The 27,366-nt window shown below is 43.2% G+C and overlaps 1 protein-coding gene across 2 annotated transcripts in view; it reads left to right on the forward strand.

The window, feature by feature from the left end:
- Positions 1–691: 691 nt before the first annotated feature.
- Positions 692–27,366, forward strand: part of PSD (pleckstrin and Sec7 domain containing) — a 711,875-nt gene continuing 685,200 nt past the window's right edge. For both annotated transcript variants that reach the window (XM_077454479.1, XM_077454482.1), the window contains exons 1-2: positions 692–775; positions 13,289–13,457. The gene's annotated coding sequence lies outside the window, so the exon portion shown is untranslated. The remainder of the gene's footprint in view (positions 776–13,288; positions 13,458–27,366) is intronic.

Consider the following 27,366-nt stretch of genomic DNA (forward strand, 5'->3'; position numbering starts at 1 on the left):
GAAAGTGTCTGTATACTTATTTCAACTGGCTCTGCTGAATTCTTATGTTCTATACAAAGCTTCAGGACGCACTGGATCCTTCCTTTAAATTCCAGGAAGAGATCATCAAAGCCCTTCTGTTTCCAGACGGTGCTGTGGTCCAACTTCCCAGTCCAAATGCAGTATGCCGGCTGCATGAGAAGCATTTTCCATATGTCCTCACTGGTACCCCTACCCAATGAGCCCCCCAAAGAAAATGTCAGGTCTGTAGATGTATATAGGCGTGACACCCGCTATTATTGTCCCTCCTGTCCTGACCATCCTGGTCTTTGCATTGTTGAATGTTTTGAATGCTACCACACGCTCGTGGAGTATTAGCGTAGAGTACCGCACTGCACAGATTAGGACACACTTTCACAGGGTCTCCAAAGATGCCATAGCATTTTGGGAGACCTAAACCTGGAACCGAACTGTTACAACCGCTACGATTACAAATAAAAGTGTAAAAAAATATATAAAAAACAAAAATAGTTGTAATTTTATTGTTCTCTCTCTCTCTTTATTCTCTATTGTTCTGCTCTTTTTTTTACTGTATTCTACAATGCAATGTTTTATTGTTACTATGTTTTATCATGCTTGCTTTTCAGATATGTAATTATTTTATACTTTACTGTTTTTTATTGTTAACCATTTGTTTGTTTTCAGGTACGCCATTCAGCTGCAGCACTGATTTATCTTGCCAGCAACAGCATTTGCTCCCACAATACGTAAATCAGCCACTACAGCGCTGTAGAAGGTAATTTCACCATCACAGTTAAAAAAAAAAAAAAAAAAAGATCCTATATGCTGAAGCAGGGGTGGAGGGGCGATTTGCCCCTAACTTTAGAGATGGATTGCCCCCATGCTTTGGCATATGTTTTTTAGGCACAGTTTGCATTAAATGTTTTATTTTTACTGTGTTTTATTGTATTTGCTTTGCAGGTATGGTAAGTCTTACTGTTGTACTTTGTTTTATTGTTAACCATCATTTTCTTAGCAGGTACGCCATTCAGCTGCAGCACAGGTTTATTTATCTTGACAACAACAGCGTTTGCTCCCACAATATGTAAAGCCTTAACTCCAGCGCTGTCGCAGGTGATTTCACCACCATAGTTAAAAAGAAAAAACGTTAGACTTACCGGTAACGGTATTTACATGAATCTTCCAGGAAGGCTACTTGAGAGATGATTGGCTCCTCCTTCTTCATGAAGCACAAATCAGACACAATTTAAAAGGCTCTCCCCTGACCTTCAGTTGTATGAAGATCAAGCAACCCTCCACCAAAAGTCAACTCGGAAGAGGAGTAACAAACTCATTAATACACCATCACCACGTTGAAATAATATAGACGCTGTCCTGGAAGATTCATGGAAATACTGTTGCCGGTAAGTCCAACCGGGGTTTTCCCCCTTCATCTTCCAGGACAGCTACTTGAGAGGATAAGCAAGATCTATACCTTATGGAGGGATGGCAACCAAGAAGTACTTTCCTTCCAAAGGAGAGGTCCTGGCTGGAAAGCATCTGAACTCTAAAAAAATGCCTGACGAATGACCAGACAGCAGCTTTGGAAATATCTTCCCATGATGCACCCGCTCTTTCTGCCCAAGATGCAGCTAGCGACCTAGTCAAGTGATCTCTAACTCCGGAAGGAGGGGATTGCCCTGAAGACTTGTAGGCCTCACATATAGCTTCTCTAATCCATCTGGAAATGGATCCCCTGGAAGCTTTGGAACCGTCTTTGGGGCCACTAAACGTAATTGGTAATTTTTCCTAAATTCACTAGTAACTAAGTAGTGTAGAAGACCTCTTCTTACATCTAAAAAACAAAAACAAATCTTTCTTCCTCCAGCTTCCTGGGGGAGGAACAAAGGCTAGGAAGAACTAATTCCTGGGATCTGTGGAAGTCAGACAAAACTTTGGGCAAATACAAAGGGTCAGGCCTGATCACTACTGTCTAAAATTCTTAACAAAGGATCTTTACACGAGAAAGAACCTAAAATCAGAAACCCTTCTCCCTGAAGTTATCGCCAAAAGGAAAACCATCTTTAAGGTGACTAATTTCAAAGGGGCCTCATGAAGTGGCTCAAAAGGGGCTCTGGTAAGGACATCCTAGAAGAGTATTCGGAACTAACGGCTCTGTCTTGTAAGAGCCATATTTCATCATGCATAAGGATGAGGTGGTTTTATGTCCTCATCCTGAATTCTTACCAAAGGCGTTAACAGGTTTTCATTTAAGCCAAGATATTATTCTTCCTTCTTTTCCCCCAGAGCCTTAATCTGGGGGAGAGAAAACACTACATTCTCTTGATGTAGTAAGAATGATCAGAGTCTATTTAAGGGCAACCGCTCAGGTTCGCAAAACACAGGTTTTGTTTGTACCGCTAGAGGGTCCAAGAGGTGGACAGGCAGCGTCAAGACCCATATTCTTCAGATAGATTTGTCAAGTGATTGTTCAAGCTTCAGCTTAAAGAAGAAAGTTCTTCCTTCTCATATTAAGAGCACACTCATCCAGGGCGATTAGTGCCTCTTGGGTGGTGCATCATCGGGCCTCTATGGCTCATTTCTGTAAGGTTGCGACTTGGTCTTCGGTTCATACGTTTATCTGATTTTATCAAATCGATATTAAAGGTCATGAGGAGGGGGCGCATGCGCGAAGCTCACCGTGATGGTCGCTCCTCACTAGAGCTCCGCATTCCCCGCCATGCTTCCGGGACTTAATCCGCTTACCGCAGCGAGATCTCAGCTTCACACAGACCGGGACCGCAGCAGGCAACAGTAACGCTGAATCGGTGATGGTTCTCACCGGCCACCGAGGTAAATCAAAGCCAAAACCTATCAAAGAGGCGCTCGCCCGGGCCTCCTCCAAGATGGCTGCAAAGGCTCAAGCTCAGGCACAGCAACAGCGTGACAGCCCCTCACACTCAGCAGAGCTACATAGCGACGAGGAAGAGGATGACATCCCTGCTCAAGGTGATTTTACTACAACGTCCGCCTCAGGTATGTCACAATCTGACTTTTTACTACACATGGAAACCATGCTCAAGAAAGCCCTTAAGACTACCTCTGACCAAATCACTAATAAGCTGACACGAGAGATCCGGGAACTTGGTCAGAGGACTGCTGATCTCGAGACCCGGGCTGACGATATGGAGCTCACTCTCCGTGAACACGCACAAGAACAAATGTCGCTACGAGAAGAGAATGCCATGCTGCTCTCCCGTCTCGAAGACGCAGAGAATCGTTCCCGTAGGTCGAATTTGCGCCTCTGGGACATTCCGGAGTCGGTAGATGACCTTCAGGCATTTACACTGGCCTTGTTCCAAGAACTCTCTCCTTCAATTCCCATGGAGCGTTTAGAGTTTGACAGAATCCACAGGGCCCTCACTCGCCGTCAGGCGGATGGGCCCCCGCGTGACATAATTATCAGGTTCCACTTTTTCAGAACAAAAGAACAGATTCTTGCTTCTGCTCGCAATAAGGACAATCTCGCCTTCCAGGGGCATTCTTACCAATTATTTACCGATTTGGCCCCCCTCACTATAGCTAAACGCCGTGCCATGAAACTGCAGCTACAAATCCTCACCCAGCACCAAATTAAATACAACTGGCATTTCCCTTTCGCTCTTCAATTTTTCCACAAAGGGCATCAACATATTGCTTCTTCACCTGAAGCTCTACAGAATTTGTTGGAATCTCTCCATCTGACCCCTCCGGCTCAACAATCGGACACTGTCCTCCCACACACCCCGGCTCGCCCGGGTCCATACCCTTACGTGTCTACCCCTAAAAGAGACATTCGCGAACTCCCGACTCCATCTGCAATTCGGAAGGGTACCCCTCTACGCATTTCTTCAGCAAGTTATGTCAGCCCCAAAGTTTTCGTACCCCGTTGAACTGCTGGTGGTCGGCCACGACAATTTTCTTCGCCCCTGGAGGGCTACCTGAACTTGCTTATTCCCAGTGTTGGATATCGTAACATTGCAAGTCCCTACTGATGTCCGGAGTTTTTTCTTTTTTCTTTTTATTCATAGTCTTCCTATACTAACACAGTATCCATACCTGTTATCTTTTTCCCTCCCTTTACCTCTCCCTCCCACCCCCTTCCCTCCTGCCTCGTTCCCTTCCCCCTCTCCCTTTCCTTCTCCCTCCTAGGAGGGACCCCTATGCGAACTGTATTTGATATTTCTATGACTGCTTGATAACTTTATTTGTTATGGTTACTTAGAAGGCTATATAAAGGGATCTCGAACCAGTTCTCACCTTTTCCTCGGTGCACGGTGGGGAACTGTCACTGCCCCCCCCCCCCTACATTCCAGTACACCCTCTGCCTGACCTGATTTTGGGCTGGGGAGACGGTGTGCACCCTTGTCGGGCGTTATTGGTCTGACTTATTTTAGTTTGATGGTTCATGTATACGCCTTACGTGTACTTCTTCTCTTTTCTCATCTCTTTTCTTCTTCTTTTCACACCTCCACCTTTTTCCTCTCCTTTTTCCTTCCCTGCCCCCTTTCTTGGGCGACTTGTGCGGCCCCAGGATTATATAAGCCCATCTCCCCTTCTGAGCGACTATGGCCCCCCTGAACATCTTGTCCTTGAATGTCAAAGGGCTTAACTCCCCTAGCAAGAGAGTCAAAGCATTCCGCTCTTTTGCATCCTTGAAGGCAAGTATAGTTGCACTTCAAGAGACCCACTTCTCCTCACACAATACCCCAAAATCTTTCTATATCTTTCTTATAAATACCCACAAGTCTATACCGCTTCGGCGGCGACTAAGCAGAGAGGAGTTTTGCTAGCTCTACACCGTTCACTGTCCTTTACCCTTGCCTCTGAAATTAAGGACCCGGAGGGCCGATATATAATTTTGGTTGGTCTTATTCAAGATATAGAGGTTACTCTCGTTTCTTACTACGCCCCGAATAAAAACCCTGTTCCTTTCTTTTCCCACCTTTTTCAAACAATCAAGACCCACTCTAGAGGCACCTTGCTAGTATGTGGTGACTCTAACATAGTAATTCACCCTCATCTAGATAGGTCTCCTTATTCCTTGGAACAGTGTTCACTTTCGTCTCATTTTCGCTCCTTATTACAACAGGCCTCCCTTCTTGATTCCTGGAGAGAATGTAACCCGGTAAGGAAAAATTTCACGTTCTACTCTAATCCACATAATTCATTTTCTAGGATTGATCACATATTTGTACCAGTTACATCCTCCCCCATACTTCTCCAATCTCATATTCACCCAATTCCCTGGTCTGATCACTGTGCTGTCATTACTACAATTTCCTCCCTGATCCCCCAATCTACAGATAGGACTTGGAGTATTAGTGATAAGCATCTTGCTACACAATCATTCTGTTTAGATATCCAAACAGCCCTAACAGAATATATTCAAAATAACGCTACGCCGGGCATATCCCCTATCCTCCTTTGGGAGGCGCATAAGCCAGTGATAAGGGGTAAATGTATTTCAGTCGCCACTTACCTTAAGAAGGATAAACTCTTGAAAACTCAACATTTAGAGGCCAATTATAACAAGTACCTATTACAGTTCCAAGCTTCCCCAACTGCCGCTAATGGATTGATCATGGAAAAAGCGAGACTAGAACTAGACCTGATCCTGGCAGAAGCAGCGGATAAAGCTATCCGAAGTTCTAAGCATAACATCTACATTAAGGCCAATAAACCTGACACTTTTTTAGCCTTACGTCTTAGGAACCCAGAGTGAGCGTTTAAACCTGTCCGGTTAAAAGTTGACAAAAATACTCTCACTAGCAACCCGGTTAAAATAGTCTCTCAGTTTAGCAAAAACCTTGCTAAATTATACGAATCTGCTACTCCCTGCCCCAGGGAAGTGGCCGATTCCCTATTTCAAGATCTTCAGATCCCCTCCCTATCCAACACTAGCCGGGACATTATGGAATCCCCGATCTCCTCGCAGGAAATTCTTAGGGCTATTCAGACCTTGAAGCCACATAAACGTCCGGGTCCAGATGGTCTTTCCAATTTATATTACAAAAAATTTGCTGATACTCTGGCCCCCTTATTGGCAAGTGCCTTTAACGCTATTCTTAAAGATGGTTCCTTCGGTAGAGACACGTTGACTGCAATCATTCCAATGATCCCTAAACCTAATAGTGATAGTACGCTGTGGTCTAATTACAGGCCTATATCTCTTTTAAATACCGATATTAAGTTATTAGGCAAAGTACTTGCCCAACGTCTCAATCAGTTTATAGGCAACCTGATCCATAAGGATCAGGTGGGTTTTATCCCTAGAAGACAATCTAGCGACAATATTCGCCGAGTTGTTTTACTGCAGCATATTGCTAGGTCCCACAAAATTCCAATGCATCTCCTTTCATTGGACATTCGAAAAGCTTTTGATACCCTATCCTGGCCGTACCTACAATATATTCTACAGCGTTGGGGCTTCGGCCCGCATTTTTTGCAATGGGTTCAGGCCCTTTACACCCACCCGCAAGCGTATGTTAAATATTCAGGCTTTGCTTCTGCTAGATTCCCTATCCAACGTGGCACCAGACAGGGTTGTCCCCTCTCCCCGCTAATATTTCCCCTAGCCATAGAACCCCTTGCGGCCTTAATTAGAACGGACCCCAACATTAAAGGCCTGGACATTGCCTCTATGTCGCATAAGCTTTGTCTATTCGCTGACGACGCCCTTCTGTTCATCACCTCCCCTCATACTACCGAACCTCTTTCATCTTTTAGATAAATTTGCTCGGATTTCCGGGTTAGAAGTAAATCAAACTAAGTCGCGAGCCCTCAACGTGTCTCGGCCTTTGGAAACATTTCAGGATTTGCGGGAAAATTTTCCTTTTCAATGGTCCACATCCTCTATTCCATACTTGGGTGTCCAAGTTGCTTTATCTTTTCAGAGTACTCCCGGTTGCGTTCCCCCCCATACTTCCACCGTGTTATGCAGAGTCGGATTTTTAAGTACATCTGGGGGTCAATCAGCCCTAGAGTCTCTAGACAGACCCTGTTCCGTCATAGGATGCAGGGTGGTTTGGGTGTACCCAACCTCAGGCTCTACTACTATGCAGCGCAGTTAGCTCAATTGGCCTTATACCATGCAACCACTGAGACACCTTTATGGGTTAGTCTTGAGATTGTAGATGACCACCCCCTGATTGTATCTAATTTGCTATGGTTACCATCTTCAATGAGGAAGTCACTTAATAACCCTGTTACCCGATTCTCAGTGGGATTGTGGGACAAGATAAAAGCTACATATAAATTACAATCACCCCACTCCCCTCTGCTTTCCTTTATTGGCCACCCAAGTTTCGCCCCGCTTACTCAGACCCCGCATTATTTGATGCCTGGTCCCAAAGAGGCCTCACTAGAGTGTGCGACCTGGTATTTGGTAATGCAATTAAAAAATTTCCTGATTTGCAAGCTAATGCTAAGCTTCCTTTTAAGGAGTGTTTCCGGTACCTCCAAATAGCCCACTTTGTCCACTCGATCACTAAATCATGCACTGTCCTAGATAGCTTAACCCCTTTTGAGAGAATCTGTAAGTCAGACCCACATTCTCCTGGCATCATATCTTGCCTCTACTCCTATCTTTCCTCCTCCCAATATCCCCTCCCGCAATACATTAACTCTTGGTCCCAAGATCTCTCTCTTACTCTTGAACCCGAGGACTGGGGGAGGGTTTGGCTCAACACTAAAACTGCTACACAAAATATAATTGCAGCTGAGGCCAATTATAAAGTATTAATGCGCTGGTACCTGGTTCCAGCCAGGATATCTAAGTATGTGCCAAATTATTCCCCAAATTGTTTCCGTGGTTGTAATGAGCCTGGCACTCACCGCCATATATGGTGGACATGCCCGTTGGTGGCTGAATTCTGGAGGCATATTTTTGGTATCCTATCCAGGCTCTCGCAATGCACCCTACCTCCTAACCCAGCGGTTGCTCTGCTGAACTTAGTACCCTGCAAGTTCAGCCGATCCCAAACACGGCTCCTCTTGCAGGTGGTCACGGCGGCAAAGCAGACTATTGCAAAGGCCTGGAAGTCTGCAGCCCTGCATGTCACTGAAGTTAAAAACCGGGTCACTCAGGCTATGATTCACAGCAAAATTGAAGCAACTATCTTGGATAAACTCCCACTTCATAATAGGATTTGGCAACCTTGGGTGGATCACTTCCTACCCCCAAACTTTGATTCTCATCTCCTAGTGCCATAGTCTTAGGCGTGGTTTTTCACCTAGGGACCCCCCCTTGGTAGGATCCCTGGGGCCGCCGAGTCGTCCATTGTCTCCTCCTCGTCTTCTTCTCCCCCCCCTATGCCTCCGTACTCCTTTTCATCCCTGTACTTCTTCTTGTCTTTACCTTCTCTTTCTTCTTTCTCCTTTGTTGGTTGACTTTATTAGTCTGCATCTTATCTACCTTTGTAATTACACTAAAGTAGGGTAAAATTACTTCGTGTGGTTTCTGCTCCCCAGTTGGGGGATTGATACACCCTACTAGGGGATCTCATGTTGGTATGACTCCCCTCTTAGTTTATCTTGGATCCAGGGTAGAAATGTCTGTTGGTATCATGTTTCGGTGGAGCTGCTGGATCTTGAATGTTCTCACTTGTTTAATTTTGCTCCCTATGTTGACTTCGTACTGTTACCAATGGCTGTATGTTGTTGCTATAATTATTCACAACTGTACGATTCTTTGTTTGTATACAGCTGTTCTTTATACTCTAATAAAATATTTGAAAAGAAAGGTCATGAGGATATTGCCTTTGGTCACAGCATATACTGCAGGCTGCAGTGTGAGTCCTCTGGTCTCCTGTTTTTTTTGTTCTCGCTCCCCCCCCTTCAGTTGCCATTGCTATGGGACATCCCACATAGTTATTACTGTGTCCCCTGATGTAAGAAAAGAAAATAGGATTTTTAAAACAGCTTACCTGTTAAATCCTTTTCTTTGATTACATCAGGGGACACAGAGGCCCCTCCTTTCTTCTTATACACTTATATTGCTTGGCTACAAGACTGAGGACTCCCAGCAATGGGAGGGGCTATATGGGGGAAGTACGTGCCTTAGGGGGCGTGCCAGTGTCCAGCACCCGATGGTCCAATATAACCCACATAGTTATTACTATGGCTCTGTGTCCCCTGATGTACATCAAAGAAAAGGATTTTTACAGGTAAGCTGTTTTAAAAATCCTATTTTTTTTTTAGTTATGCCCATGAGAAGGGATAGGCCCAGAAATTCAGAAACCATAATAGGTTTCCATTCTCTGGCTAGGGTCAACTGGGGATTAGCAGTGATGATTTGACCAGCATACATATTGCTTTGGTCCAGAATAGATCTATAGAGATCTTCCGTGAAAAACAGTGAATAAAAATCAAGTAAAATCAACTGTTTTACTATACTAGTAAGGGAGATTATGCTGCGTGTGTGGGTGTTAATGCCACTAATCTGACGCTGCCTGGGGCTGATGCTGATCCTAACTGACCCTAAAACCTAACTGATATCACCCGCTGGGTGATCAGGGGGTTATACCTTTATTAGGTAATATACAGCGGGTACCCTGGCGCTATAAAAAAAAACTAACCAGAGTCACCTGTGACACTAATACGGTGATCACTGGTGACAGGGGATTGATCAAGGGGTTGGACCTTTATTAGGTGGTACCCTAGACCTACCTGGGCCTACTGATAACTGCCGTAGCGCTGATTAGTGTCACAAGTGACACCAATGCAGTGATCAGTGAAAAATCTGTAAACTGCAATTGGTGATAAGGAGTGAAGGGCTTAACTGGTGGGCGATCGGGGGGGTGAAATGTATGCCTATCTGTACTGTGTCAGTGTAGTGTTGGTGCAACTCACTTTTAGTTGTCCTCTCTCCGCGCTCTGCCCTGGAACTGAAAAGAATTCCAGGACGGGAGGTGACATCACCTCCTCTGCCTGTGTTTACATTGCACAGGCAGAGGAGGCATTTCATCAGTCAGAACCGATCAGCAGGTCCAGGTCAGAAATCATTGGCCTGGACTTGAAGACTGATCGGTTCTGCAACAGATCCGATCACCACAGGCACAAGTGACGAACAGATATGTGCTTTTGTGCACCCGTGCCATTCTGCCGACGTATATCTGCCTGAGCCGGTCGGGGACCGGTTAAGGTTAATGGGTTAAAGTGTGATGCAGGCATTGCATTGATTTTAAGGTTCAGTAACATACTTAGAATTACTTTTTTTTGCGGGGACAAACTTTTTAGAGTAGAATATATGTCACCTGTATTACATGTGCTAAATGCATATCAGAGATGGATTAATCTGCATTGTGTCATCTCTCGCCTCGACTACTGCAACTCCCTCCTCATTGGCTTACAGTGGTGTGAAAAAGTGTTTGCCCCCTTCCTCATTTCCTGTTCCTTTGCATGTTTGTCACACTTAAGTGTTTCGGAACATCAAACCAATTTAAACAATAGTCAAGGACAACACAAGTAAACACAAAATGCAATTTGTAAATGAAGGTGTTTATTATTAAAGGTGAAAAAAAATCCAAACCATCATGGCCCTGTGTGAAAAAGTGATTGCCCCCCTGTTAAAACATACTATAACTGTGGTTGTCCACACCTGAGTTCAATTTCTCTAGCCACACCCAGGCCTGATTATTGCCACACCTGTTCACAATCAAGGCATCACTTAAATAGGAGCTGCTTGACACAGTAAGGTCCACCAGAAGATCCTTAAAAGCTACACATCATGCCGAGACCCAAAGAAATTCAGGAACAATTGAGAAAGAAAGTAATTGAGATCTATCAGTCTGGAAAGGGTTATAAAGCCATTTCCAAAGCTTTGGGAATCCAGCGAACCACAGTGAGAGCCATTATCCACAAATGGCGAAGACATGGAACAGTGGTGAACCTTCCCAGGAGTGGCCGGCTGCCCAAAATTACCCCAAGAGCGCAGCGACGACTCATCCAAGAGGTCACAAAAGACCCCACAACAACGTCCAAGGAACTGCAGGCCTCACTTGCCTCAGTTAAGGTCAGCGTTCATGCTTCCACCATCAGGAAAAGACTGGGCAAAAATGGCCTGCATGGCAGAGTTCCAAGGAGAAAACCACTGCTGAGCAAAAAGAACATCAAAGCTCGTCTCAATTTCTCCACAACACATCTTGATGATCCCCAAGACTTTTGGGACAACATTCTGTGGACTGATGAGACAAAAGTGGAACTCTTTGGAAGGTGTGTGTCCAAGTATATCTGGCGTAGAAGGAACACTGCATTTCATAAAAAGAACATTATACCAACAGTAAAATATGGTGGTGGTAGTGTGATGGTCTGGGGCTGTTTTGCTGCTTCAGGACCTGGAAGACTTGCCGTGATAAAAGGAACTATGAATTCTGCTGTCTACCAAGAGATCCTGAAGGAGAATGTCCGACCATCTGTTCGTGTACTCAAGCTGAAACGAACTTGGGTTCTGCAGCAGGACAATGATCCTAAACACACCAGCAAGTCCACCACCGAATGGCTGAAGAAAAACAAAATGAAGACTTTGGAGTGACCTAGCCAAAGTCCTGACCTGAATCCTATTCAGATGTTGTGGTATGACCTTAAAAAGGCCGTTCATGCTCGAAAACCCTCTAATGTAACTGAATTAGGACAATTCTGTAAAGATGAGTGGGCCAAAATTGCTCCAGGACGCTGTAAAAGCCTCATTGCATGTTATCGCAAACGCTTGGTTGCAGTTGTTGCTGCTAAGGGTGGCCCAACCAGTTATTAGGTTTAGGGGCAATCACTTTTTCACACAGGGCCATGATGGTTTGGATTTTTTTTCACCTTTAATAATAAACACCTTCATTTACAAATTGCATTTTGTGTTTACTTGTGTTGTCCTTGACTATTGTTTAAATTGGTTTGATGTTCCGAAACACTTAAGTGTGACAAACATGCAAAGGAACAGGAAATGAGGAAGGGGGGCAAACACTTTTTCACACCACTGTACTTCTACATAGTTTATCCCTCCTTCAATCCATCATGAATGCTGCTGCCAGACTCATCCACCTTACCAATCACTCTGTATCTGCTACTCTGTTAAGCTCTCCACTGGCTACCGCTCACCTAACAAATTAAATTCAAAACACTAACAACTACAAGCCATCCACAACTCTGCCCTCCGCTACTTCACTGACCTAGTCTCAAAATACCAACCTAATTGTTCCCTTCGTGCTTTTCAAGACCTCCTGCTCTTGACCCTCCCTTCCAGATTGTAAGCTCTAATGAGCAGGGCCCTCTGATCCCTCCTGTATTGTAACGGTACTGTCTGCCCCCATGTTGAAAAGCGCTGCGCAAACTGTTGGCGCTATATAAATCCTTTATAATAATAATAACGCATACAAGAACTTAGATGGAATCTGGTCAGGGTTTAATCAGCCACCTTAGCAGGGTTGGTACTGGACCAGATTTTACAGTCCACTTGTGTTCACCAACAGGTGGTATAAATCAAGCAGGACTGGAGCAAAGAATTGTTCTTGGCCTGGGACTCAGGAAGCCAAAACCTGAGAGCTGCTTATGAGAAGTCTGTTTTGTGAGAGAAAGAAACGGTTTGCATTATCTTTGTTTTCGGGGTGACTGGGGGAAGCCCTTTGCCCCCAAGTTACTAATCTGCAATGTTTAGTTAGTGCCTGGATGGCAGGGATTTATTTTCAGTTTTGTTTAATTTTCATGCAAACTTTTAAAATAAAACTGGCTACTGGTTAGATTTTTAGAAAACCTACTGTTTGGACTACCTTTTTCCCAGGGAAGGTGAATCCCCATTGAGCTAAACCCTGACAGTGTGTATATGTATGCATGTGTGTAATAAAAAAAAAAAATATATATATATATTAATGTGTGTGTGTGTGTGTGTGTGTGTGTGTAAACAAACACGTATGTACTGTATGTGTTTTTTTTATTTTGTTTTTTAATTATCCCTGAAGAGTAGAGGGATGGGAAGAACAGATCAGTGCAGAGAGATTTTGTTGGTGATAGTGATACACTAAGTGCTAAAAACAAATCAATATTTTTTTTAATATTTATCTACTATTTCTTCTATACGTGTTGTAAAAATTACAAATCTTTCTCTTCCAATTCCTCCTTTTGAATGAACGATAAATTAATGGTTTTCGTTTAACTATCCCTTAAAGTAAAAATGTTGGTCTTTGCTTTTTTTTTTTTTGGTTGGATGGTAGGAGTGTGATATTCCCAGGCATTTATCTCCAGTTGTATGTGGACACTGATTTATTGTCTCCCCTTTGTTCAGCCAGGGCTGGAGCCTCGTCAATGGGACAGTCTATTCTGCGGTTGTGAGCATGCTCAGTCTTACCCTATGTTTTATCTTGGAGCTGTCCTTTCAGCACCATGAGCTTGCAAGCCACCCGATTTGTTTCCTCGAGTCTGCTCTATTCCCTCGGAAACTGCTTCTTGTGATGGTGAGTAAAAGAACTGGATATTTCTCGTCATTGTCGTATCTCTCTGCATGACTAGTGAACTGGAATAGACATAACAGGGTGGGTCTGCCTGTTACAGAGTCTTCCCTGCAACCTTCTAAAGGACACCTTGAAATACACTGAGAACATCCTGGAATGTAGCATCTGTCGAGGTGGTTAGGACTGCAGTGTGGTGATGTTAGTATTGCAGTGTGGTGGTGTTAGTATCATACACATGCCAGTTAGAAGCTATAGCCTTTTGCTATAGAATACAGAATTGTACACCATGGTATTACTCTAGTTACCATAACAACAGATCTGTCTTTTCCAATACAACCTATTGCTTTGTTTTTACCTTCCTCTAATAGTATCATGTTATATATTCTAAAACTGCAGACTTAAAACCAGTCGGTATGTCCTACAGGTCCAAATGGTGTTTTTTTTAGAATGTAATATAATCATGTTATGTCAGAATATAAATCGTTCTAGGATTATGTAGAAGCTGGGAACAGCCTCAACTGATTAGCATGCATGAGGTGGTAGAGCGCTTCATCTAGTTACTAAGTAATACTGTTTAAGAATATTGTAGTAGTAAATCAAATGTGTTGGATTCAATTGTCTTTTTCTGTCCTGTAGTCAAGTTTTGAGTAAAGGTCTTAAATAATTTTGTACACAACAGTGTATAGTGTAATATGTAGATGAAAAAATTGTTTAAGGCTGGGTTCACACTTATGCAAATTGGTTTCAGGTTTCCCTGCATCCAATTCGCATGACAGGAGAGTGTGACCGGCTCAGGTGCAAATTCAGGCACAAATTTGGAACTGATTCACACCTGAATCGGTATACAGGGACTCGCCAGACCCGCAGCCGCATAACTGTAAACCCAGCCTAAAGCTCTGTTTTTAGGACTAACTACATTTCTTTTCTCTGTTTTTTAAATAAACTATTCAAAACAATAGTCTAGCACAAGAAATAAGATTAAAAGCAAACCTAATATGAATAACAAACTTCTGCTACATGTTTCCTCATTTGAAAAGTGTGTTAGTAACATGTTCTGTTATAATATATACCAGATTTATACTTTTTTATTTTGTGCCCTGTCCTGATTCAGTTTTTATGGTTTGTGTAGTTGGATAGAAAAAGTACAATCAAACAGCCCTTATTTTATCAGTCAGCAGTTAAGTGCACTTGAGGGGCATGCTTGAGCTTGCATGAAATGCTATCTTATTGTGCCCTAAAGTGTATCTCTAGGCAGAATCGTTTTTTTTTTTTTGGATGGAGTAGTAAAGGTTAGAACATCTTGGAACATTTTTATTTCTGCTGTGTCCCTGCTGAGGAGATTCAGCCTCTTTGTTCTAGTTACCATTGTAACCCCTAAAGAATGTTAAAGGAAATGTAAGTTTTACAAAGAGCAGAAAAGAAGATAAATCTTTCAATAGAGGCACTCATTCCTGTGATAACTGTCTAAAAGATGAATTCCCTTCACTTTGTAAAGATTTCCTTTTACTCCTATTTGTCATTAGGACAGGAAATGAAGGAAAATCTCTTTGACACATACAGTAAGTGGTTAAGAAAAACTGAAAGCAGTTTTAACTCTCCTCTGCTCTTTAGATATATAGCCAAGCAATCTCAATGCATCCCAACTCTTTTCTGCAAGCTACAATCCCCTCCTCCTTAAAACTCAGGTGGATTTGTCATCATATGCAACAGCTCAATTGGTTGGGAAGGATCAATGCATTGAAAATGAATGTTTATATTTATTTCAAACTATTCTTATTTACATACTGACCTCGTACTTTAGGAAACTTTGTCGGTTGTTTTCTGATATTTTTTTTTTTGGGGGGGTGACTCATCCCAGGTAAAATTATGACACCCTATATTTCCCAAAGGCTTCAGAGCAGGCATTTCAGATGCTTCTCTATACCACAAAGCAGCGGTTCTCGCACGTATAGTGGACTGGTTCCACCATACTACATCCAAACTATGGGTCCAACTAGAAGGTCACTTAAACCGTTTGAGCTCTGTGCTCTACTGTGGACTCCTTCAGTTTGTTCTGAAGATCTGTCTCTCTTGGCTGATCTTACCCACCAGCCACTTCGAATTTGGGACCAAATGATCTCAGCTGGCACCGTATCTAAACAGTTAGGCCCCATGACTCAATTTTTTGGGACCTCTGCTTTCCCACCAGCCGTAAGTAAGTCAGAGTCTGGACCATGGCATAAGGCGGAATCTAGGAGGCTTGCCCATGTCCTTTGCGCAGACCCATGTCTGACAGATTCCCCATCCTGATCGATCCCTCACTCTCTGACGCATTGGCTTCAGAGGAGATAAGCTCTATCGTATGTCTGTAGTTTTCCATCCCTGACAAATATCCTATCTGAACCATCGGGATTCAAAGATGTGCTCCTGCAGGCCAACTTTCCCGACCCATGTAGGTTCCAAACTTTATTCGTTACTACTCAACATTTCCTCTCCTGATCTCCCACCGTATACACTGACTTGGGAATCAGAACTGTGACATCCTATATCAGGCATAGACTGGACATAGAATGCTTCTTTCTGACACATAAGCTCTCTTTGGCAACCAAAACCCAAGAGAAGGGGCTTAAGTTAGTAACCAGGTGGTACAGATGCCCTGCAATGATAATACACTTCAACCCATCCTTATCAGATGATTGTTGGAAATGTCTATCCTGCAATTTTTACATTTGTTTTACAATTTTTATCCCAGAAATTTTGGCCCAAAAATTTTGATTTGTATTGCAAACTAAAGGCAACATCTTTCCAACCCTCACCAGAGGTAGCTCTCCTAACTATAGTTCTGGGCCTTCTAAAATCAATTTACAAAGATGTGCTGCGCCACTTTCTTGCGGAATGGACAGTGATCCCCCGACACTGGAAATCGACAGATATGCCCCCCTAGGTGCTTGGGCTATTGAAGTAGATCGCATTAAAGACCAGGAACTTCTGTTGGCTCAGGAAAGTGATAGAGAGGAACAATTCTATGTTATATGGCCTTCTTGGTCCATGTTCCGGTACTCTGCAGAGTTTGTACCATAGGCAGAGGGCAAAAAAGATGCCACCACACCTTAGCCTAGATGGAGTGTCTGCTCTTCTTTCTTAATTTGATATTATTCTTTCTTTATTCTATTTCCCTACCCATTAGGCCCCTTTCACACATGCGGACCGTATGTCCGTATTTCATCCATCCATTTACGGATGAAATACGAACATACATGCATTTCTATGGGATAGCGGGTGTCTGCGGATGAACATCCGTAGACACCCAATATTGTCCGTCTCCGCTATGGTCCGATTCTGCAGACAGGGGAAAATCCTATTTTTCTATCCATCTGCAGAGCGGATCGGATGAACACAGACAGACGGTCCATGTTCATCCGATCCCCCATAGAGGAGAGCGAAGATCTGACAGGGTGGTCCCTGCACAGTGTGCAGGGACCGCCCTGTCATCCGCCGGCTCAGCGGGGATTAACGGAGCGATCCCCACTGAGAAAGCAGATCATCACGGGGCAGATCATTACGGATCCGTCCCATGTGAAAGGGGCCTTATGCTTTGCTCAATCCACATCTGCTTTTTGAGCATTAGTTACATAATGCTTCCCTTTTCAATACGTGATCCATATGGCTTATGCTTCCTGCAAGAGATAGTTTTTCTCTACATTACACATTGCTTTATTAATAACATAAAAGACCCCCGATCCCTCCTTTACTCTTCAAAGTATTCAGATCGCCGTTTTCGGCGATTCTGAATACTGCATATATTTTTAAATCCGGCGCCATTGGCAGCCGAGTAAACCGGAAGTGACGTCATGGCATCACTTCCGTGTTTACTATTAGAAGACTGGAATGAAGCCGCTTACAGTTCCTTCCCAGCCGCCGGACGCATCGGATTCACCATCGGTGCTCCCGATTGAACGGGAGCCCCAGTAAAAGTGGCGGGAGGCGGCGGGAGACTTTTAGCCGCATCGGTTGTTATAGCTGGAAAGCCAATCGCCCGCTCTGAAAAATGGTACCGGGATGATGCCTGCAGGTGCGGGCATCATCCCGGTATAACCCCCGGAAGCCGAGTACGCACATCTGCGTACGCTCTGCGGCAAGGGGTTAAACAAAAAAGGCCAACTTGACCTTTGTGGCTTTATCATTTTTGTATTTCTTGTCAATACTGTATCATTCTGTAATATTTTATGTTTGTTATCTTGGTTACTCAATAAAATAAAATTGAACAAAAAATCAGGATTCAGAAGAGACGTCAGCCAGGCAATATCATACATAGGAACACAGCAGGTGTAAACTGGAGATGTTGACCATGGGAGGGCACAGATGGAATAAGCAGAGCTGTTTAAATAGCCAGAATGGGCTTGCTCTAGGCTGGACTAATGAGACAGGTAATGGTAATCAGATGAGTCACTGTGAAAACAATAAGTGACTGGTAAATGACCAACAGCTGAGGAGCCTTGCTAGTAACTAGCAGAAGCCCAGCCCTGACAGTACCCTCTCCTCAATGACCCACCAGGCTTGAGGGGAAAATGAATATGGAAAGCACGAAGGAGGACAGGAGCATTTACGTCCGAGCATGAGACCTAAGAGCATTCTTCCAGACCGTAACCCTTCCAATTAACAAGGTATTGTATGCGTCCACTAAACCTTCGGGAGTCAATGATAGATTGTATCTCATGGTTGTCAACCTGAACCGGCTGAGGACGTGGTACCGAGGTGGTATAGCGGTTGCATGCACACCAAAGGTTTTAATAAGAGAACATGCAATACGTTGGGAATACAAATGTTGGAAGGAAGATCTAATATGTAGACCACTGGGTTAATCTTAAGGAGAATGCAGAAAAGCCCAATATACAGAGGCAGCAGTTTTAATGAGGGAAAACAGAATCAGGTTACGAGAGGACAGCCAGACCTTCTCCCCAATTTGGTAGGAGGACGCAGGTAGGCATCGGCGGTCAGCATGGAGTCTGTACCTCTCTCTGGTGCATTTGAAAGGATTCTTGGACCTGCACCCAAGTGGAACGGAGTTCCCTTCTAATGCAGGAATTCCTTGTGGTACAAGCGTGTCAGGCAACATTAATTGGGAAGCAACATTAATGGCACTGTTGTGAGCAAACTCCGCCCAAGGTAACAGATCCGACCAGTTATTATGGTGGTCAGAAATATAGCAACGTCAGAACTGTTTCAAAGCTTGGTTAGCCCGTTTTGTGGCCCCATTGGACTGTGGACTGTGGGTGAAATGCTGAGGAGAAGGAAAGCTTAATTCCCAACTGCGCACTAAAGGCTTTAATGGAATCTGGGTATAAATTCTATAGGTTGTCGTCCTTCCTGGTCATATCAGGAGTTTGACCAGAGAAGAGAAATTACAAAAAGTTCTGAGCCAAACATACAGGAGGCTTCTGCAAGCACTCATTAAAGGAAGGTCAGCCACGAGAGCCTAATTGTTCTGACCAACCTATATTGCTAGAGTATGGAATTCAATACTGTAGTAGACAACAGTTCTTGTACTCTGTTTAATGGACATGAGGCTTTTGACAGCAGAAGTGGAGCAAACAGGAATATTAAATACCCTTTTAAAGGAGGTCAAAAACTCAGGGTAGGTCTGAACGTGTTTTTGCATCTCCCATAGAGGGTTTGCCCAAGCCAAGGCTCTATCAGAAAGCACAGAAATAATGAAGCCTACTTTGCTTCTGTCCATCATGAACACCTGGGGTAGCATCTCAAAATATATTCCAACCTGGTTGAGAAACCCTCTGCAGTGAGCTGAATTGCCCTCAAAAGGCTGGGGAAGCAGAGCAGAACCAGTCACACCCCTTAGAGGGGTATTAGAGGTGGCTGCCTGAACAATAGTCTAGAACAGCAGCAGGGATGGCTTGGGACACTGGTTGTACCGGAATAGCCAGAGTGGGAGGATCCAGATAAGCAGTTCAAATCAGGAGTGTCTGTAACACTATTGTAAACTGATCCATGCGGTGCTCCTGATCATCCAGTCTGGAAAAAATATTACAACTAGGTGGGTTGCCAGCAGGGCCAAGCTGGGCTCTGTGTGTCTTACGGACACACAGAGGCAGCTCGGTAGCGAGCTTGCACGATTGCCCCATAGCAAGTATCTTGCTATGGGGGCACTCTACAGGGGGGCAGGAGCACCAGTAGGGGACCCGAAAAGAGGCAGATCGGGGCTGATCCGTGCAAAACCACTGTATAACGTTTCTTTAAAAAAAAAAAAAAAAAAAGCATCAGCCTTTGCTATCACTTTAAGTTCCCCAAGCTCCTGCTGCCTCTCTGGTGTGGCTCGAGGTACTGGCATTATTTCTGACAATACTGTCTTGGAGGTCCTTATCATTCAGCTTTACAGCAATTAGTAGCTCCTAAGTCCCTGAAATAATTTTTTAGGATGTTCCATCTTCCTCTAACTTTGTCATTTGGTACCAATATGTACCATGACAGCTGGGTCCTTTTCAGCCCCACCCAACAGAATCTGGGCTTCCAAACAAATAACTTGCTTGCATTTTGCAAAACGCCATATTCACCCTCAAATAGCTGTTCAAGGAATTTATACATTGCGCAAGGTGTGCACTGAGCCACTGTGAGTACTGAGGCAGTATGAGTAATCTGGGGCACTGTGAGGTCTGAGGCTTTATGGTTAACTGATACTTTGAGTACTGAGGCACTGTGTGTATTTAGGTAGTGGTTGTACAGAGATCCCTGCTCTTCCTGAGTGGCTCTATCTTGCAGCCTCCCATTGCTGTCATGTCTATTTGCTAAACTTTGGGAACATAAACTAGGGATATGACTAAAACTCCAGAGTTGATCTTACCTGATCATTCAGCTTTAAAGCAATTAGTTGCTCTGCACTACTGTGTTGATGAGTTTATGGATATTGTACATCTCATATCCAGAATGAGTCTCATGTCTGTGCATGGGAAGAACTGTTATGCTAAAACATTGGTCTGCAAAACAATGAAGAAATAACAATTGAGAAAACAGGATTTTTTACTTCTAATGTAGAAGCGGAAACAAATACCAAGTGGTCCATCAAGTCTGCCCCATTTTTTAACCTTTTTGTCTGAGTATAGATCTGTATTTTTTCCAAGCAAGTTTGAACCCACCTACTTTTGACTGGCACGCTACCTCTACGCGATGTCTCTTCCAAGCATTAACTACTCCTTTGCCAAACAATAATACATTCTAGTGTTTGTTTTGAACTTTCTGATGCTAGTTTGAGGTCATGTACCAGTGTCCTTGATTTTAGTTTTATATTGAAAGAACTGCCGTCCTGAACTATAATCCCCTCCCTAAAGTGGTTGTAAAGCCTTACATGTGCCCACTGAACTAGCTCGATAACTCTGAAAGGGCATACATTGACTTTCTTCCAGAATCCCGCTCTCGCGCACCCCCCTGGGGCACGCACCTAGGAATATCCATGACTGCCTGGTCCGCTGGTAGCAGCCGTTTATCACATGATCGCTCCGTCAAAAGACGGAGTGATCACTTGTAAACAAATAAGCGTCATGTCCGGTTCCTCTTTCCCCTCTCTGTACAGATCAGTACAGTGCGAGGAGAGAGTGGGAGAGATCAGTGGCAGCAGCGTTGTGGTCTGGATGAGTAGTGCCCACAGTGCTGATATATGCCCATTCCAGCCATCCATCCATCCATGCTCAGCTCACCCATCCATATTCTGCATACCCATCCTTCCATGCTCACCCATCCATACGCATCCATCCCTCTATGTTCAGCCATCCATACTCAGCCATCCATGCTCAGCATACCCATCCATACTCTGCATACTCATCCATCCATCCATGTTCATCCATACTCAGCATACTCATCCATCCATCCATGCTCAGCCATCCATACTCAGCATACTCATCCATCCATCATCAGCAATACTCATTCATCCATCCATGCTCTGCCATCCAATCCACCCCCATCCATAATTAGCCATACTCAGTCGTACCCAGCCATACTCAGTCGTACCCAGCCATACTCAGTCGTACTTACTTACTTAGTCGTACCCAGCCATCCCATCTATACTCAGCCATACCCATCCATACTCAGCTGTACCTGGCTATACTCATTCATGCTCAGTCATCCCATCCATACTCGGCCATCTCCATTCATGCTCATCCGTGCCACATCAGTTCTCATCCATGCGACTACAGTCCCTCACAAAAGTGTAATGGGTAGTCAAATTAGATTTGAAACATGTGGGGCCTCTCTATGTGGCCACCCTGTGGAAAAGTTACACACATCTGGTACCGCCGTACTCAGGAGAAGTAGAAGAATCTATTTTGGTGTGCAATTTTTGATATGTACGTGCTATGTGTTAGAAACATTGTGTAAACGGACAACACTGTGTAAAAAAAAATGCGTTTTCATTTTCTTTACACGTTTTCCAAAAACGTGTAGAAAAAAAATTACATATTCAAAAGACTCATTATGCCTCATATATTATACATTGGGGTGTTTTCTTTCCAAAATGTGGTCATTTTTGGGTGTTTCCATTGTCCTGGTTCTCCAGGGCCTTCAAAATTGCAAGAGTTAGTCAAGAAATTATATGTGTAATTTATGCTCCAAGAACACCTGATGGTGCTCCCTGCATGTGGCCACGCTGTGTAAAAATCTCACACATGTGGTATCACCATACTCAAGAGGAATAGTAGAATGTGTTTTGGCGTGTAATTTATGCTATGCATATGCTGTGTGGGAGCAATAACCTGCTAATATAACAATTTTGTGAAAAAGGAAAAAAAAATCTTGATTTTGAAAAGAATTGTGGGAATTACAACTTCAAAAAACTCACCGTGCCTCTAACTGAATACCTTGGAATGTCTACTTTACAAAAAGGGGTAATTTGGGGGTTATTTGTACTTTCCTGGCTTGTTAGGGTCTCAAGAAATGAGATAGGCCGTTGCCAGTGCATCAGGTGTGATCAATTTTCAGAGATTGGTTCCATAGCTTGTGGACTCTATAACTTTCACAAAGACTAAATAATATATACTGATTTGGTTTATTTTTTACCAAAGATATGCAGCAGTATAAATTTTGGCCAAAATATATGAAAAAAAATTACAAATTTGCAAATTTTAATAACAAACGAAGAAAAATGCATTTTTATTTTTATTTATTTTTACAGAATTTTCGGTCTTTTTTCTTTTATAGCGCAAAAAATAAAAAAAAACAGCAGTGATTAAATGCCACCAAAACAAAGCTCTATTTGTGTGAAAATGGACAAAAATTTCATATAGGTACAGAGTTACATGTCTGAGTAATTGTCATTCAAAATGTAAGAGTACATTGGTCTGGTTAGGAAGGGGGTTTAAGTGCCCAGTGGGTGAGAGCCGGTTCACACAGGGGCGACTCGTCAGGTGAATTAGTCGCCTGACAAGCCATGTCCCATTCTGTACTATTGAACCATTCTAATAGGAGTGACTCAAGTCACTTCAACTTAGAAAAAGCTTCTTGTACTACTTTTGGGGCGACTTCAGGCGACTTGCATTGACTTCTATACAGAAGTAATTTCGCAAGCTGCCGCTGAAGTCGGGTGCCGGTTGCCTGAGGCAGTCGTGCTACCTCAGTGTGAACCAACTAAGTGGTTAAAGAATTATTTCTGAACTTCCAGAGGTAGGGGGTGGGGATCTGATGTCACATGCTACATAGACAATTTGTCAGTTAGCTTTCTCCAGCTGATAGGCATTATGACAGTCTTTGATATAATCTAAAATTCAGAGCAGACATACATCTATCTATTTATCAGTTTAGGCAAAAGGTATAGAAGGCTAGGTACTACCTGGTACTACCAGATTGATAAAGTAATTCTATAGTATTTTAAAATTGCACTTGTTTTCACATATCCGTCAGAAGTTAGAATCACAGTGGTCTTTGGAAATTTGCTACATAATGTATATGTATGTCTATGTTTACTAGGAATAGGCCACTGTTGAACATACATTTCACATTTAATATCAATCTCTTAACAGAATATGCTCCCTTCTGATCAGTTCCTTTGCAGTGTATGCTTGACAGTTACTGTAATAAGTTAGTGTTTTTCAAACTGTTTAGCAGAAGTAACCCATTCGAAATAAACCAGGTATCCCCTTTATCTATGTACTTAAACTTTAACTTATAATTCACTATTAACCTACCCCTGTGCCCTTGGTTTGCTGCATGCAGATGTGCTAACCTATATATACAGTGGTGTGAAAAAGTGTTTGCCCCCTTCCTCATTTCCTGTTCCTTTGCATGTTTGTCACACTTAAGTGTTTCGGAACATCAAACCAATTTAAACAATAGTCAAGGACAACACAAGTAAACACAAAATGCAATTTGTAAATGAAGGTGTTTATTATTAAAGGTGAAAAAAAATCCAAACCATCATGGCCCTGTGTGAAAAAGTGATTGCCCCCTAAACCTAATAACTGGTTGGGCCACCCTTAGCAGCAACAACTGCAACCAAGCGTTTGCGATAACGTGCAATGAGGCTTTTACAGCGTCCTGGAGGAATTTTGGCCCACTCATCTTTGCAGAATTGTCCTAATTCAGTTACATTAGAGGGTTTTCGAGCATGAACGGCCTTTTTAAGGTCATACCACAACATCTCAATAGGATTCAGGTCAGGACTTTGGCTAGGCCACTCCAAAGTCTTCATTTTGTTTTTCTTCAGCCATTCGGTGGTGGACTTGCTGGTGTGTTTAGGATCATTGTCCTGCTGCAGAACCCAAGTTCGTTTCAGCTTGAGTACACGAACAGATGGTCGGACATTCTCCTTCAGGATCTCTTGGTAGACAGCAGAATTCATAGTTCCTTTTATCATGGCAAGTCTTCCAGGTCCTGAAGCAGCAAAACAGCCCCAGACCATCACACTACCACCACCATATTTTACTGTTGGTATAATGTTCTTTTTATGAAATGCAGTGTTCCTTCTACGCCAGATATACTTGGACACACACCTTCCAAAGAGTTCCACTTTTGTCTCATCGGTCCACAGAATGTTGTCCCAAAAGTCTTGGGGATCATCAAGATGTGTTGTGGAGAAATTGAGACGAGCTTTGATGTTCTTTTTGCTCAGCAGTGGTTTTCTCCTTGGAACTCTGCCATGCAGGCCATTTTTGCCCAGTCTTTTCCTGATGGTGGAGGCATGAACGCTGACCTTAACTGAGGCAAGTGAGGCCTGCAGTTCCTTGGACGTTGTTGTGGGGTCTTTTGTGACCTCTTGGATGAGTCGTCGCTGCGCTCTTGGGGTAATTTTGGGCGGCCGGCCACTCCTGGGAAGGTTCACCACTGTTCCATGTCTTCGCCATTTGTGGATAATGGCTCTCACTGTGGTTCGCTGGATTCCCAAAGCTTTGGAAATGGCTTTATAACCCTTTCCAGACTGATAGATCTCAATTACTTTCTTTCTCAATTGTTCCTGAATTTCTTTGGGTCTCGGCATGATGTGTAGCTTTTAAGGATCTTCTGGTGGACCTTACTGTGTCAAGCAGCTCCTATTTAAGTGATGCCTTGATTGTGAATAGGTGTGGCAATAATCAGGCCTGGGTGTGGCTAGAGAAATTGAACTCAGGTGTGGACAACCACAGTTATAGTATGTTTTAACAAGGGGGGCAATCACTTTTTCACACAGGGCCATGATGTTTTTTTTTTTTTTTCACCTTTAATAATAAACACCTTCATTTACAAATTGCATTTTGTGTTTACTTGTGTTGTCCTTGACTATTGTTTAAATTGGTTTGATGTTCCGAAACACTTAAGTGTGACAAACATGCAAAGGAACAGGAAATGAGGAAGGGGGCAAACACTTTTTCACACCACTGTACACACATTTGCTGCATGCAGATGTGCTAACCTATATATACACAGTATATATGAACCATGACAGCAAGTAGTTATACCAAGCAGCTCCAGCCATGAGCTCGATTTTTTTATTTTTTTTTAAGCCCGTGATCACTGACTGTTCAGTAATAGTGATCCAGGCGACTCTACAGCCACCCAGTCACTTTTGCGCACATATGAAGGGCTGGGCTCTCACATTCCTCCAGGGAGCTGGGACTGCTGTAAACAACAAAGATTGCTACACACAGAGATGATGTGTGTTTGTGTGTGATTTAGTCACTTCTGGTATCAAGTTTTCATTCCCTGGTTGCTATAGTGGTCATTTGCCCAAAGATGAGGTCCCCATAAAGAGTACCTGTCCCCTGCCCAAAGCTATCGCATAGGGGGCTTGTTAGCCTCCTTGTGATAGCGATAAGGTACATTTTATTAAAATAAAAAATATTATTTACACTTCCGGATTATGGCACCAACAGTACTCACTGGAACATTCAGAAGTTTAGAGATCCTTCTGTAACCAATGCCAGCCATATGTTTTGCAACAATAAGATTGTAATGGTCTTGAGAGAGCCCTTTGCTTTTACCCATCATGAGATGTTTCTTGTGTGATACCTTGATAATGAGACACTTTTTTTTTTATAGGCCATCAGTTGAGACTGAACCAGCTGATATTAATTTGCACTGACAAGGGGCATGCTTGCTTTATAATTACTGATAGATTTCAGCTGATGTCTTGGCTTTCCATGCCTTTTTGCGCCTACCTTTCTTTGTGTTCGATACTTTTTTTTACTGTGTCATTCCATTTTATTGCACATAACTTAATTTCTGAACTTATTTGTTTTGGTTTCTTTGTATGTATGGGTTGTTACTGACGTGGTGAAAAGTTAATCTCAATAGCACCTTTAGAAACATGTTAGCATACTTTTTTTACTCGCTGTATAAAAATCATTGATTGGAGGTAAGTTAATGTCAAGATAAAATCCAAACAGGCATCACCATAAAAATGTACCCCCCATTAGGGAAAAATGAGTGATAGATGCTTCCGCTGCAAAAGGTCCAGGCAAACGGCACACCATGGAGAAAGATGAGCACTCATATAGGCAAAGTGGGTGTGCCCAAGGGCCGCTTCTCGCTACAGGCAGACACCTAACATGAGGTATATGACGTTGCCCCCAGCTTAGGGATGTCCACTCCGCCCTAAACACTGGCCAGATTTTGGTCAGCTAGCCATGCCATTCTGTGTACTACATCCAGGCTTCCGGGGTAAGATGGCAGCCCACATGAGCCGATATGTCATGCCACTATAGTGTCTTGAATGTCTGCTGCAAAATGGTGGCTAGACCACCAGGCACAAGCAAGTCACCACTGACCTGTTATGCCTTCTTTAAAGACTTTTTGCTATATCCCAGTTTCAAGAAATGTTTTTTCAGAATGGTAGCCTGTTGTTCAAAATCGACTTTAATACAATTCCTCTAAATTTGCAGGTATTGACCCACCAGAATGCCTTTGATCAAATGTGGAGGATGTGCACTCCTAAAATGTAGGAGTGAGTTACCTGTGGTAGGTTTTCTTTAAAGGCTAGTCTGTATGTACCCTTCATTATCCTTTCTAAGCAAAAGATCCAGAAAGGATAAAGATTCCGTGTGCCACATCAGTGTAAAATTGATGTCATTACTGTTCAATATATCTACAAATTCCCTCAGTAATTCACTTGTTCCTGTCCAGAATATTATAATATCATCTATATACCCTCGCCATAGGGAAATATGGCTCAGGTATTGTGTCAGATCATCACAGGCAAACAGGAAACACCCCTCCCCCCCCCCCCCCCCCCCCGTTACAGGTTTGCATATGATGGGGCATAGGTAGTCCCAAATAAATCTATTGTATTCCCCGTCGTTTTTTTTTTTCTCCTGTAGAAATTATTAAATGAGTAGGGAAAAGAGACCAGTAGGTATCACTTTAGCATCTATGTAGGATTGGCAGAATTGGCTATGCCAGAAAAATCAAAATTTGTGTTCTAACAGGCATTTAATTTGGATAGTTAGTATGGAGATATGATATG

This window comes from Lithobates pipiens, unplaced genomic scaffold (assembly GCF_037356315.1).
Source record: "Lithobates pipiens isolate NorthernLeopardFrog02 unplaced genomic scaffold, aLitPip1_a1.2 Scaffold_25, whole genome shotgun sequence".
Taxonomy (NCBI): domain Eukaryota; kingdom Metazoa; phylum Chordata; class Amphibia; order Anura; family Ranidae; genus Lithobates; species Lithobates pipiens.